General features: G+C 39.2%; 2 protein-coding genes across 3 annotated transcripts in view; one reads left to right on the forward strand and one right to left on the reverse strand.

Annotated features, from left to right (window-relative positions):
* Positions 1-15,046, forward strand: part of DDAH1 (dimethylarginine dimethylaminohydrolase 1) — a 155,750-nt gene that overhangs the window by 76,969 nt on the left and 63,735 nt on the right. The window lies entirely within an intron of this gene.
* Positions 1-15,046, reverse strand: part of LOC105738391 — a 124,081-nt gene that overhangs the window by 4,031 nt on the left and 105,004 nt on the right. The window lies entirely within an intron of this gene.

Below are 15,046 nucleotides of genomic sequence, written 5' to 3' on the forward strand. Positions count from 1 at the left end.
ACAATTTTTTAATAAGAAAAGATCAGTACACGTCAAGAAAACCTTGTCTTAAAATTTTTTTAATAAAACTTAATTTTTAGAAAAACCTAAAAACAATTCTTTTTTAATTTTAGACAACTTGATCACACTCAAAATTCCTTTCATAAGATTCATCTTCCATAAATCTTCTAAAACTTGCAAAGACCTCCTGCAGCTTGCTCAAACCTCCAGTTTTGTCCCATGCATTCTTCTTTTTCTTTTCTTTTTTTTTTTTTTGAGATGGAGTCTCACTCTCGTTGCCTAGGCTGGAGTGCAATGGTGCGATCTCAGCTTACCGCAATCTCTGCCTCCCGGGTTCAAGCGATTCTCCTCCTTCAGCCTTCAGAGTAGCTGGGATTACAGGCATGCACCACCACGCCCAGCTAATTTTGTATTTTTAGTAGAGACAGGGTTTCTCCATGCTGGTCAGGCTGGTCTTGAACTCCCTCCCTCAGGTGATCCGCCCACCTTGGCCTCCCAAAGTGCTGGAACTACAGGCATGAGCCACTGTGCCCGATATCTTCGTTTTCATATTGAAACAACCAGTCATTCTACCTTAGGGCAAAAATTTACTTTTCTTTTTCCCTTATCTTTCTGACCACACAGAATTGTCATTCAAAAAAATTAGTCTGTTTTCAACTTTCTTTACCAAAAATATATTCTCAGACTTACAACTTTTTTGTATCTCTTTTTCCTACTTAATAGTTCCTTCCTGCCTTGTTTCCATTTTCTTCATAAATCTATATTGTGAAAAGCCTTTAACCTTTGAATTAGCTGAAATTACTCTTTTCTACAAAAATATATTCTCATGACTTTTTATAAATTTTTTCACCCAAAACACATTTTACTTTCTCTTGGTATACTTTGCATATAGGATTACATATATTAATTAGAGTTTTTAACTTTTAGTAACCTTAATTTCTAGTGAAACCTAGGAAGTAAGCAATTTTGAACTATCATATACCAACATTTTATAACAACACAAATGACAAAGTATCTATACTTTAATCATGTTTAGCAATTAATGGGTCAGTATTCTAACTTACTTGGAAATGACTGACATTTCAGGAATGTTAATCATATGACTTTAAGATTATGTTACTTAAGATTTTTGAAACTATGAAGAGTTTATTTAAAACCTTTAACTCATTTACTTTCACCTAATTTACTTGTTCTTCAAAATTACACTTCAATTGGTCGTTAAACAAAGCTAGCCATTATCTCAAGTTATTTCCTTGTTAACCATTTTTACAGTATGCCAATGTTAGTTGCTACCTAAACAAGAGCCCTAAAGTTAAATATGAGGTTATTTTGTTGGTCAGAAGACACAGCTGTTTTATTGAACTAGCCTTATTTATCAAAGATTTACCTGTCACATGAACTGAAAGGTATTTGAGTTAGTCTCTTAGCCTGTTTTGCTATAACAAAATACCAAAGACTTGGTAATTTGTAAAGAAAAGTGGTTTATTTAGCTCATGATTCTAGAGGCTGGAAAGTCCAAGACGGGGCAGCCCATCTGGTCAGCTTCTGGTGAGTGTCTCATGTTGCATCATAACATGGTGGAGAAACAGAAGGGAAAGCAGGCATGGAAAGGGGATAAAACACAGGTGTGACCTCACCTTATAACAACCTGTTTTCCTTTGAGAACTAATCCAGTCTTGTGGAATTAACCCAGTCTCATGAGAAAGACATTAATCTATGTGATTGACCTAATCATCTCTTAAAGGCTTTACCTCCCCACACTGTTATATTGGCAGTTAAATTTCAACATGAATTTTGGTGCAGACACACAGCAAACCATAGCAGTCAGTGCAGTTTTTCTGATGAAATATTATATTTTGTCGCTTACTTTTTCTTTAAGCCAATTAATTAAAGCTTTTTCATATATTTTGGTAGCAAAATATCACATACATATAACACATGTAGACATACAGACACACAGCCGGAAGCAGATCTTAGAGCTTTTATAAGATTCCAAGGTCAGGAGATCAAGACCACGGTGAAACCCCGTCTCTACTAAAAAATACAAAAAAATTAGCAGGCGTGGTGGCGGGCGCCTGTAGTCCCAGCTACTCGGAGAGGCTGAGGCAGGAGAATGGCGTGAACCCAGGAGGCGGAGCTTGCAGTGAGCCGAGATTGCGCCACTGCACTCCAGTCTGGGTGACAGAATGAGACTCCGTCTCAAAAAAAAAAAAAAAAAAAAAAAAAAAAGATTCTCTATTTGCCAGTTTTTCAGTGGTTTCTCTTCTTTAGATTATCAATCTCCTGATTACCTGTTCTGCTGTTTTAAATTATTGTTAGCTAGGCAACCCTAAATTTGTACTTCCAAAGGCATGACTCTTAGGTGAGACAATGTAGAAAATTTACATCTCAAAGCACACAACTTTGATCTAAACACCATTATTTGCTGAGACAAGGGCAAAGATTAAGACCCCATAAGACAAGATGGGCAGGAAAAGTACTATAAACACAGTTAAGGTTTGTTGTGTGAATTTTAAGCCAATGTCTTTCTCACTATAAAAATTTCTAACGGTTTTAGGTGCAAAGAAAGAGAAGCCCTTAGAAATGGAGATTTTCTTTATAGATGTAAATTTCTTTTACAAGGAGTTTTTAAATGGCCAGCTAAATGTTAGAAAGTTGTATTTTAGACACCAATTTAGTACAATAGGTGGTCATTTTAGATTGTTTATTAATTGGATCACTGTCTTCAGGGTAGAGCCCTCTAATGAATAGGACAAAGAAGGCATTTTCTTTGCCTGGACTCATAGATAGAACTGGATTTGCTATTCCTCACAACTGAAATTTTCTTTTTTATTTTGAGGGAGAGACTGTCCTCACAATTGGGGTTTAAACTGTATGACTTATGCCTCAGTCTCCTGATCTGTACACTAGAGGTAATAATATCTCCTTCAGAGGGGTATTTTAAGAAGAAAAGATGATACATAGTGTATAGAACAATGCTATAAGTATTAGTTGTTGATGTTGTTATTGCTATTAAGGAGTGTCTTGTGGAAAATAAATATTTCATTTGAGGGAATAAAACAATTAAAAGAATGGGCAACTGAATTATTGTTCTAGAGCAAAATGACCTAGGAGAGACCAAATACTAGGAATCAGCCATGTATGTCAGATGCTTAGAGTGTCCATGTCAAAGACCTTTGGAAACTGCAGGACTTTTATTCTTACATCAGTCCCCATGAAGTCAGGATCTGTGAAGGGTCTGAGATTTTACTCCCTTTCCTTGTAGTTGCATCGTAGTTGACCCACCTCAAAATGGGAAATGTCAGGCCTGAGAGTCATCAGGGGTTCATTTTCTTTCTTTCTTTTTCTTTTTTTTTTTTTTTTTTTTAGACAGAGTCTTGCTTTGTTGCCAGGCTGGAGTGCAGTGGCATGATCTCGGCTCACTGCAACCTCTGACTCCCTGGTTCAAGCCATTCTCCTGGCTTAGCCTCCCGAGTAGCTGGGATTACAGGCACATGCCACCATGCCCAGCTAATTTTTGTATTTTTAGTAGAGATGGGGTTTCACTATGTTGGCCAGACTGGTCTCGAACTCCTGACCTCGTGATCCACCCACCTCAGCCTCCCAAAGCACTGGGATTACAGGGGTGAGCCATCACACCCAGAGCAGGGGTTCATTTTCTAACAAGAGCTCAGCAGCACTTATGAGTTGAATTGATGCCCTCTCAGAATTCATATGTTGAAGTCCTATCCCCTAGTACCTCAGAATGTGATCTTATCTGGAGATAGAGTCTTTACAGTGGTAATCAAACTAAAATGAGGTAATTAGAGTAGGCCCTAATTCAGTATAACTGTGGCTTTATAAGAAGAGGAAATTTGGACATATAGACATGCATACCAAGATAATACAGTGTGAATATGAAGACAGCTATCTATAAGCCAAGGAACGAGGCCTAGAACAAATGCTTTCCTCATAGCCTTAGCAAGGAACCAACCCTGCAGATACCTTGATTTCAAGTTGCTAGGCTCCAGAACTGAGACCATACATTTTTGTTGCTTAAGCCAAAAACAAAAACAAAAATGGAATTTAATGTAGAATCTCAGAAATCACCACTAAAGAACTTATTCATGTAACCAAACACTACCTGTTCCACAAAACCTATTGAAAAAAAAAAGTTAAAAAAAATAAATAGATAAAGTAGAAATCACAGTTCTGGTGCCTACCTACAGGATAACAACTGGAGCTTCCCCCAAAGGCCTGTCAATCCTGGTGGTTAATGTGGAGATTATCAGAGGGTAGACAGCCTGTTAATAATGTTTTCCCTGGAAATATTTGGGGCAGTCTCTTTTCCAGTGTCCTACTTGTTTGCACCAATACCAACAGTTTTTTGGAAACTGTTTTTTCAGTCATTTATTAAAGAAGTGCCCCAGAGCAGGCCAAAAGGCCAGCCTAGGTTGTTGGTTGCCATCCAACTGAAACACTTTGGTAATGGCTTTCAAACAGTTATTTGCATTTTTTCCCTGCTTTCCATAATGGACCAGGCAGGGCTTGTCAGGTAATACCATTCTGCGTCTTTCACCCATTTTGGGGCTTCTCTGATTCTCACCAATATGTGTATTAGTTGGTTGAGATCAGATATCCTGGGGTTATAAGTTTCAATGAAGACCCTAATTTTTTCCTACATTTTTCTATAGTTATTTATTTATTTATTTATTTATTTATTTAGATATGGGGTCTCACTCTGTCGCCCAGGCTGGAGTGCAGTGACATAATTGTAATTCACTGCAGCCTCAAACTCCTGGGCTGAAGTGATCCTCCCACCTTAGCCTCCCAAGTAGCTAGGGTTATAGGCATGTGCCACTACACCTGGCTTCTCTTCAGAAAATATTTGGAGGTCTTCTGTAGGTTTAGGAACTTTTTAAACTATGGTCCTTGGCTCTGTTTTTGTCCAAAGAGTATAAGTCACTCAGGGATTATTTCCTGAATTTGGGGTGGTTTTTCTTATAAGGAAACCATTTAATTGTGTTTTCAGAAAAGGCAGGCATTTAAGACAGAGTTAGTAGACTGACTATTCAGGCAAAGACAGAGGGGAGCAGAATAAGTCATGTTAATGTTACTGTCCTTGGTATGGACGATATCTCACATTTGTAACTTTTTATTAGATCTTTGCAATAAATTTTTTTAAAAAGCAATTTTAGAATCCTGTTGTCTGCTTGAGGCTTCTGAATGCCAATTAGAGTAACAATCCCATTCTCTCTGCCTAATTATAGAAACTTGGGATTCAAGTACACTTATATGAATGGTCTTGTTCATCTGGAACATTCTATATAGTGGCCGTTGTAATTCTATATTATCTATAGTAAGATTTGATATTTGCAGCTTCCTGAGCCATAATTCTGTATGTGAAAAAGGCAGGCATACTGGAAGGCAGAGTTGTCAGATGTTTAGAAATTAGGGATCCCATTTTAATGTTGGATTTTGGGTCTCTCAGAGCTAGGATGGCTTTGGCTCTAAGATCTCAGTGCTCAAAAAGAGAACAAATAAAGAGGCCCCCGCAGTAATAACCACTTACTGTGACTACCGTCTAAGAAGCTGGCACTGTGGTATGGGAGTGGGTGTGGCACCCCATGCCCTCTTTGGGTACGTTACATCCCAGCACATCCATGTGTTCACCAACCCCAAAGCTTATCAAATCTTGTTATTCAGAAGTTTTTCTGGAGTCTAATCTCCAGTCCTTCCCCCTCCCCTTTCCTGGAGGTCAGTAGGTGACATGGTTTGGCTGTGTGCCTACCCAAATCTCATCTTGTAGTTCCTATAAACCCCACATATGCTGTAGAATGTCTTGGGACAGGTGTGTGGAGTAGAGGATGGTGCAGTTGGGTTTTAAATCAGATTCACTGTAATCGCAGATCAGGCTGTGTTCAGTTCTAACTAGAAGGTAGGAGACCTTGGCAGTTCTCCAATTTGGCCATTACCAAGGGACCCTGGATAAAGCTGATATATGATCCCTATTTGTCATTTGTCTCTTCCTAATTAGCCATAAGGTACAGAAGAGGTGGGAGGTGGTGATTGACACCCCTAACCACCAGCAAATAGGGTGAGGACACTGAGGCAGGACTGGGCTTGACTTAACATAGAAAGATATGTGACCACATATTCCTTTCTATCTTTTGACTTCAGATATAAAAACGACTAGAGTTTATTTTCCTATAAGTAGTAAAAAAGATGCTTCTGTTTTTCGTTAGAAGTTAAGAGGTCTTCTAGAATTGTCAACTTTGATTACACATTCTTTTGCTCTTATCACTGAATTATATTAGCATAATTGTAACAGAAATTGTTGATGTTTTACTAATGGTGAGCCCACTGTCTGAAATTCCCTCCCTAACACTTTTTGCTTCCATTGTCTTTTAGGGGGCTAATTCCAATTCCAGCTAGAACATGAGTTCCCTGAGGTCAAGGAGTTAATCTTCCTTGTGTCGTATTCATTCATCCCTTGCACATTTATTCATTCCATAAAACTTGTTAGCATCTCCTCTTTGGTAGGCACTGTGCCAGACCCCGTACATTACATGATTACATAGCCATCGACATCAGAGTAGAGACTCTAGCCTCACAGAGCTCACAATCTCTTACAAAGCCCATCATGATGAGAGGATTTCAACTAAGTAAGTAAAGCATTGAGCACAGGGTCTGAGACAGTATCAGCTACTCAACACACATCTGTTCAGTGAATGGATAACTCAGCAGTGCTGGAAGTAGCACAGAGTTGGTATTCTGAGACTTTTGTATGGGATTATCTGGACTCCCAGAGTAAAATTTAATAGTAAATAATATTTATTGAACATTTACTGAGTAGGTCACCATGCTAAAAGCTTTATAAACATCATTTTATTCATCACAACGCTTTGAGATAAAAACAACCTTTATTTTTATTTTTTCCAATTTGTTTTTGTTTGTTTGTTTTTTTGTTTTGAGACAGGATCTCCGTTGCCCAGGCTGGAGTGCATTTAATTTTCATTTTTAGTAGAGACAGAGTCTCACTTTATTGTCCAGGCTGGTCTCGAACTCCTGGGCTCAAGGTATCCTCCTGCCTCAGCCTCCCAAAGTGCTGGGATTACAGGTGTGAGCCACCACACCTGGCCTAAAAACAACTGTTAATGATCATTTTATGGGTGAGGAAACTGAGGCTCAGAGTGTAGTATCTTTCCCAATCAACTAGCAACTATCAGAAAAAGGATTTGAACCAAGTTGTTTAATTTCAAAACCTGTGAATATAATCATTTTGCTACATAGCCTCTTAGGGGTCGTCTATTTGAATTCCTTTAAGTGAATCCTGGGCCGGTGGAACTTTAAACAGACTGTCAGTCAGGATGCCAAATACTCCACACTGAAAGCAGATAGAAATAGCTTCATCAGGAGCACAGTGAAGGTGACACTTTCTCCTTTGTGACATTTTTCAGAGAGCCATTGGTTGTCCTAGAGTATTACTGTCTACTAGGATTTACTGGGTGCTACATCCAGATAAGCCAAAGAGGAGATGGCTTTGGGTTGTTATAATGACATTTTCATGATGTTTTCATGTAACATGTCATTTTATACTTTATTAAGTATTCTAATGATTCTGGACAACACATTTTGAAATGGAACTCAGAAAAATGAGGCAAATTTCTTGTGTCGTTTCCCTTTATGATTCCAATTGCATTTTTTCATGGGTCACTGTGAACAAGGCTTACAATTATTTTTATATAATGACTTTTTCATTCACATTATTTCTGTAATCTCATAGTTTAATGACAATTACTGTCTATTTATATGACTTGTATTTCTAAGACTGTGTTCAAGAGAAAGTTTATTTTTTCTTAATGATAATAGTAATGGTACATAATTAAGATTGAGGGATCACTTTGTGTCAGGCTTTTCATTAAGGCTGTTTACATGTATTATTTCATTTAATCATCATATCAACCCTATGAGATAGTCACGATTGTGATCTCCAATTTACAGACAAGGAACCAAAAGTTGTAGAAGTTGAGTGATATAGTTTGGATGTTTGTCTCTCCAGATCTCATGTTGAAATTTGACCCCCAGTGTTGGAGGTGAAGGCTAGTGGGAGGTGTTTGGGTCATGGGGGCAGATCTTTCATGAAAGGCTTGGTGCCATCCTCAGAGTAATGAGTGAGTTCTCACTCTATTAGTTCCCCTGGAACTGATTGTTAAAAAGAACTTGGCACCTCCCCAAGTTCCCTTGCTCCTCTCTCTCACCATGTGATGTCTGCACACAATGACTCCTCTTTCCCTTCTGCCATGAGTGGAAGCAGCCTGAGGCCCTTGTCAGAAGTAGATGCTGGTGCAACGCTTCTTGTACAGCCTGCACAACTGTGAGCCAAATAAAACTTTTTCTTTATAAATTATCTGGCCTCCAGTATCCTTTATAGCACCATTGACAGAAAATTGGTACTGAGGAGTGGAGCATTGCAATAAAAACACCTGAAAATGGGGAGGCAGCCTTAGAACTGGATAATGGACAGAGTTTGGAAGAGTTTGGAGGGCTCAAAAGACAAAAAAAACAAGGGAAAGTTTGGAACTTCTTAGAGACTGGCTAATTGGTTGTGACCAGATTCCTGATAGAAATATGGATAGTGAAGGCCCAGCTGACAAAGTCTCAAATGGAAGTGAGGAACTTACTGGGAACTGGAGCAAAGGTCACTTTTGTTATGCCTTAACAAAGATCTTGGCAGCATTGTGTCCATGTCCTAGGGATTTGTGGAAGGCAGAATTTAATAGTGATGATGATGAAGATTATCAGGCAGAAGAAATTTCTAAGCAGCAAAGCACTCAAGAAGTGGTGTAGCTGCTTCTAACAGCCTATAATCAGATATGGGAGCAAAGGAATGAGCTTAAGTTGGAATTTATGTTTAAAAGGGAAACAGAGCAGAAAATTTTGGAAAGTTAGCCTGCCCATGTAGTAGGAAGGAAAGAGCACTTTTAGGTGAAATCCAAGGATGTGGCTGATCTCTTGCTTGCTAGAGAGATTAACATGGATAAAAGGGAGCCAGGTGCTAATAGTCAAGACAATGGGAAAAAGATCCTGAAGGTGTTTCAGAAACCTTCAAGACCACCTTTCCCATCACAGACCCAGAGACCTAGGAGGTCAGAGTGGTTTCGGGGGAATGGCCCAGGGCACCACTGCCCTACACCACCTCAGGACACTACCCCCCAGTCCCTGCTGCTTTTAGCTCCGGCCAGGTATTTCTCCAGTTGTCTCTCTGGAGGGTATAAGCCTTAATAAGCCTTGGTAGTTTCCACATGGTGTTAAGCCTTCAGGCATGAAGAATGCAAGGGTGATGGAGGCTTGGCAGCTTCCACCTAGATTTCAGAGGATATATCAGAAAGCTTGAGCGCCTAGGCAGAAGCTTGCTGCAGGGTGGAGCCCCCACAGAGAACCTCTACTAGGGCAGTGTGGTGGGGAAATGTAGGGTAAAAGCCCCCTACACAGAGTCCCCACTGGGGTATTGCTTAATGAAGCTGTGGGAATGGGGCTGCCATCCTCAAGATCCCAGAATTGTAGACCCACCAGCAGCATGTATCCTCAGCTTGGAAAAGCTGCAGGCATTGGACTCCAACTCATGAGATCAGCCATGTGTGCTGCCCAGCAAAGCTGTGGGGACAGCACTGCCTAAGGCCTTAGGAGCCCACCCCTTGCACCGGTGTGCTCTGGATGTGGGACGTAGAGTCAAGGATTGTTTTGGAGCTTTAAGGTTTAACGTCTGCCCTGCTGAGTTTTGGATTTGCATGGGGCTTGTTACCCCATTCTTTTGTCCAATTCCTCCCTTTTGGAATCGGACTGTTAACCCAGTGCCTGTACAAACATTCTATCTTGGAAATAAATAATTTGTCTTTGATGTTACAGGCTCCCAGCTGTAAGTAACTTCCCCTGAGTCTCAGATGAGTCTTTGGACTTTAGACTTCTGAGTTGATGCTGGAACAAGCTAAAATTTTAGGTGACTGTTGGGATAGAATGATTGTATTTTGCAATATGAAAAGGACATGAGGTTTGGGGAACCAGGGAAAGGATTACATACTTTGGATATCATGTTGAAATTTTATTCCCAATGTTAAGAGGTGGGCCTAGTGGGAAGTGTTTGTGTCATGGGGGTAGATGCCTCATGCTTGGTGCCATCCTCCTGGTAATGAGTGAGTTCTCACTCCGTTAGTTCCTGCAAAAGCTGCTTGTTAAAAAGAGCCTGGCATCTTCCTTCCCTCTCTCTCCTCCTTCATTTCTCTCACCATGTGATCTCTGCTCATACCTGCTCCCATTGGCTTCCACCACGAGTAGAAGTGATTTGAAGCCCTTCCCAGATGCATATGCTGGCCCCATTCTTCTTGTACAACCTGTAGAACGTTGAGCCAAATACACATCTTTTCTTTATAAATTACCCAGCCTCAGGTATTCCTTTATAACAATGCAAATGTACTAAGGCATGGAGTAATAGCCCAAGGTCACATAACTAGTAAGTAAGTGGTAGATCCTATATTCAAAATGAGGCCTCATTTGTTCCAATATCCATGAGCTCAATTGCTCTCCTATACCATCTTCCTGCCAGGCCGCTCTAATTGCAGAGTAAACTTGCATCAGATAAGAGATTATGCTTTGATTAAGGCCTTGTGGTCCAAACTTACAGGTTTCCCAGTGGGCAAAATTATTTGAGGAAAAGGTTGCACATTTTCCAACTTTATAATATTCTTTTGAAATATGTGTTAAAATGAGGTTGCTTTCTTAAAAGCAAACTGTTAAAGAATACAGTCAGTAAGCTATAATTTAGTATGTATTTTACTAATGCTTTATTTATTTCTAAGATGATCCTGGTCTTCTTCACCCAGCCTTCAGTGGATTGTTTTTTCTCCAAGCCATTCTGAATTTGTTTTTGATTCAAGTTAGAAAAGCTCCCTGGCTATAGCTATGGTTCTGTGTTTCCAACTGCTTTACTCTGTGCCAGTGGCTTTGAGTTCTTCAGCAAAGGTACTCTGGCAGACCAAGTCTGTCTTACTCAGAAGCTTAAATAGATATTGCAGAGGAGAAGAGGAAAAGAATCAGCAGTGATTATTACTTGTACTTCTGAGACTCTGTTAACTGTAATGTCATGGTTAAATTTGCTTATTAACCACTTGGTTCAGACTCATCTTCCAAATACAGTCCAGAGACAGACTGCTATACAGTTATAAAAGGTCTCCTTAATTAGCTTCCAAGGTCCATTAGAGTTAAGTTTGTATCAGAGCTTAGCATTTTAAGTAACATGTAAATAAATCCTAAAGAAGTTTTATCACACTCACTCTCTGCTCCCTTTCATGCCAACGTCACCAAGATCATCAAGAATCACTAAATTTGTTCTTAGAGAAGCAATTTCTAGACCTCCCTTCTGTTCATTTGTTAAGGGGAGAAATGTTGTTCCTCATTGTTTAAATAAGAAAAAATTGTCATTTGAGTTATGGGACATTGTATAATGTTGTCACAGAGGTGGTCAGGAAAGAAAAATAACAATGTTTAGGTGTATAGTCTTGAACCTTTGACTTCCATCATGAAAGATTAACTGCTACAGGAATTTTCCTTTTGCTGTAAGTAATTAGAAAACTGGACCAAATATGTGAAACAGCTTTTCAGACAGTGCATGCAGGAAGTGTAGGACTGATCCCTGAGGGAAGGGAAACAAATGAATTGAGATTACAATTTTCCCAGCTTATTGTCTGGAGGCAGTTTTCAGGCCACAGAGGTGGAGGAGGGGATGCAGAACAGAACCTACTGGTCTTATCAAATTGAGGGGATGAAAATCAGAGTTTGGGAGAACTAAAATAGTAGAATTTGCAGGGCAGAGTACTGGAGATGAGGGGCTGCTCAAATACAGCATTCCAGAGATACGCAGGATTGTTACTTGAGTCTTTGGCTAGGTACGTATTTGTCTGTGCATGCATAAGAGGAACTACCCAAAGCTAGAGAAAGAACCAGCAGAAAATAAGCCAGACAATTCCCAGAACTCACGGAGAAATGAGATTATATTCCTAAAAGCCAGAAAGGAGAGACCTCACAATACACAGGGCTTTGAGTAGAGCCTCAGAAGAGCCTTGCCTTAGCAGTGAGGGGAAATCACTACTTAATACCAGAAACTTTACACATCATAATCAAATACAGGCATACCTCAAAGATAGTACAGGTTCCATTCAGATTATTACAATAAAAGCAAATGCCACAATAAAGGGAGTCACAATTTTTTTTGCTTCCCAGTCCATATAAAAGTTGTGTTTACATTTTAATGTAGTCTATTAATTGTGGAATGGCATCATGTCTTAAAAATATATGTGTATCTCAGTTAAAGAATATTTTATGGCTAAAAAATGCTAACAATCATCTGAGCCTTTAGCAAGTCATAATCTTTTTCTTGGGGAGGGTCTTGCCTCAATGTTGATGGCTGCTGACCTATCAGGGTTGTGGTTGTTGAAGATTGAGGTGACTGTGGCAATTTTAAAAAATAAGACAGCAGTGAAGTTTGCTGTGTTGATTGACTCTTCCTTTCATGAAACATTTCTCTGTAACATGCAATGCTGTTTGATAGCATTTTATTCACAGTAGATCTTCTTTCAAAATTATAGTCCTCTCAAACTACCATTGCTCTATCAATCAACCAAGTTTTTGTACTATTCTAAATATTTTATTATCATTTCAACAATGTTTCACAGCATCTTCATGAGGAGCAGTTCCCATCTTGAGAAACCACTTTCTTTGCCCATCCATAAGAAGCAACTCCTCATCCATTCAAGTTTTATCATGAGATTGCAGCAATTCAGTCATATCTTCAGGCTGCACTTCTAATTCCAGTTCTCTTGCTATTTCTACCACATCTGCAGTTACTTTCTCTACTGAAGTCTTAAACCATTCGAAGTTGGAATCAGCTTCTTCCAAACTTCTGTTAATGTTGATACTTTGACCTCCTCCCATGAATCACAAATGTTCTTAATGACATCTAGAATGATGAATCCTTTCCAAAAGGTTTTCAAATTATTTTGCCCAGATTCATCAGAGGAATCACTGTTTTGGCAGCAATAGCCCTATGAAATGTATTTCTTCAATAATAAGACTTGAAAGTTGAAATTACTCCTTGATTTGTGGGTGGCAGAATGAATCTTGTGTCAGCAGGCATAAAAACAGCATTAATCCCCTTGAACATTTCTATCAGAACTCTTGGGTGACCAGGTGCATTGTTAATGAGCAGTAATATTTTGAAAGCAATCTTTTTTTCTGAGCAGTAGGTCTCAACAGTGGGCTTAAAATATTCAGCAAACCATGCTGTAAACAGGTGTGCTGTTATGCAAGTTTTGTTGTTCCATTTGTAGAGCACAGTCAGAGTCGATTTAGCATTATTCTTAAGAGCCCAAGGATTTTCAGAATGGTAAATGAGCATTGGCTTTAATTTAAGGTAACCAGCTCCATTAACCTCTAACAAGAGAATCAGCCTGTGTTTTGAAGCTTTGAAGCCAGGATTAACTTCTCCTTAACAGCTAGGGAAGTCTTAGATGACATTTTCTTCCAATATAAGGCTATTGGATTTAATTTGAAAACTTTTGTTTAGTATAACCATCTTCATCAACCATATTCATAACATACAATGCTGTGTGTTAGCTGTAATAGATCTTCGGAATAACTTGTTGCAGCTTCTACATCCACACTTGCTGCTTCACCTTGTACTTTTATGTTATAAAGATGGCTTCTTTCCTCATAAGCCAGCCTCTGCTACCTTTAAACTTCCAGCCTCTGCTACCTTTAAACTTATGCAGCTTCCTCACCTCACCTCTTCTCAGATCTCATAGAATTTAAGAGAGTTGGGGCCTTGCTCTGGATTAGGCTTTGGCTTAAGAGAATATTGGGGCTGGTTTGATCTTCCATCCAGACCACTAAAACTCTCTCCATATCATCAATAAGGCTGTTTTACTTTCTTATTAGTCGTGTGTTCACTAGAGTTGCACTTTTAATTTCCTTCAACAACTTCCTTTACAATCACAACTTGGCTAACTGGCATGAGAGGCCTAGCTTTTGGCCTGTCTCAGCTTTTAACATACCTTCCTCACTAAGCTTCATAATTTCTAGCTTCTGATTTAAAGTGAGAAATGTACAATTCCTCCTTTCACTTGAACACTTGGAGGCCATGGTAGGATATTAATTGGCCTAATTTCAATATTGCTATGTCTCCGGGAATAGGTAGACCCCCAGGAGAGGGAGTGACAGGGAAACAAACCAGCCAATGGAGTAGTCAGAACACACACGCATTTACTGATTAAGTTTGCTGTCTTGTGTGGACATAGTAAGTTTGAATTACTGCAGGAATGAACAAAAATGTGACACAGAGATACAAGCAAGCACATGCTGTTGAAAGAATGGCATCAATAGACTTACTTGATGCAGGTTTGCCACAAATCTTCAATTTGTAAAAAAAACAGTGTCTGCAAATCACAATAAAGCAAAGTGCAATAAAACAAGGTATGCTTGTAACTGAAAACCAGTAGTGAAGAGATAATCTGAAAAGCAGTCAGAGGAAAAATACTCATTGTGTATAAAGGAACAAAGACTAGGATGACAGCGGAATTCCCATTAGAAACAATGCAGGCATAAAGGCATAAGAATAATATAATGGACTTGGGGACTCAGGGGGAAGGGTGGGAGGGGGGTGAAGGATAAAAGACTACACATTGGGTACCGTGTATACTTCTCGGTGACAGGTGCACCAAAATCTCAGAAATAACCACTGAAGAACTTACCCATATAACCAAAAATCACCTGTTCCCCCAAAACTATTGAAATAAAGAAAAGAAACAATGCAGGCTGAAAACATTGTAATGACAATCTTTGTAAGTGCCAGAAACAAAAACAAAAAAACAAAAAAACTTGCCAACCTAGAATTCTGTATCTAAAGAATATATCTTTTTTTTTTTTTTTTTTTTTTGAGATGGAGTTTTGCTCTTGTCATGCAGGCTGGAGTGCAGTGATCTCGGCTCACTGCAACCTCTACCTCCCAGGTTCAAGC

Source organism: Nomascus leucogenys, chromosome 12, assembly GCF_006542625.1.
Source record: "Nomascus leucogenys isolate Asia chromosome 12, Asia_NLE_v1, whole genome shotgun sequence".
Lineage (NCBI taxonomy): Eukaryota > Metazoa > Chordata > Mammalia > Primates > Hylobatidae > Nomascus > Nomascus leucogenys.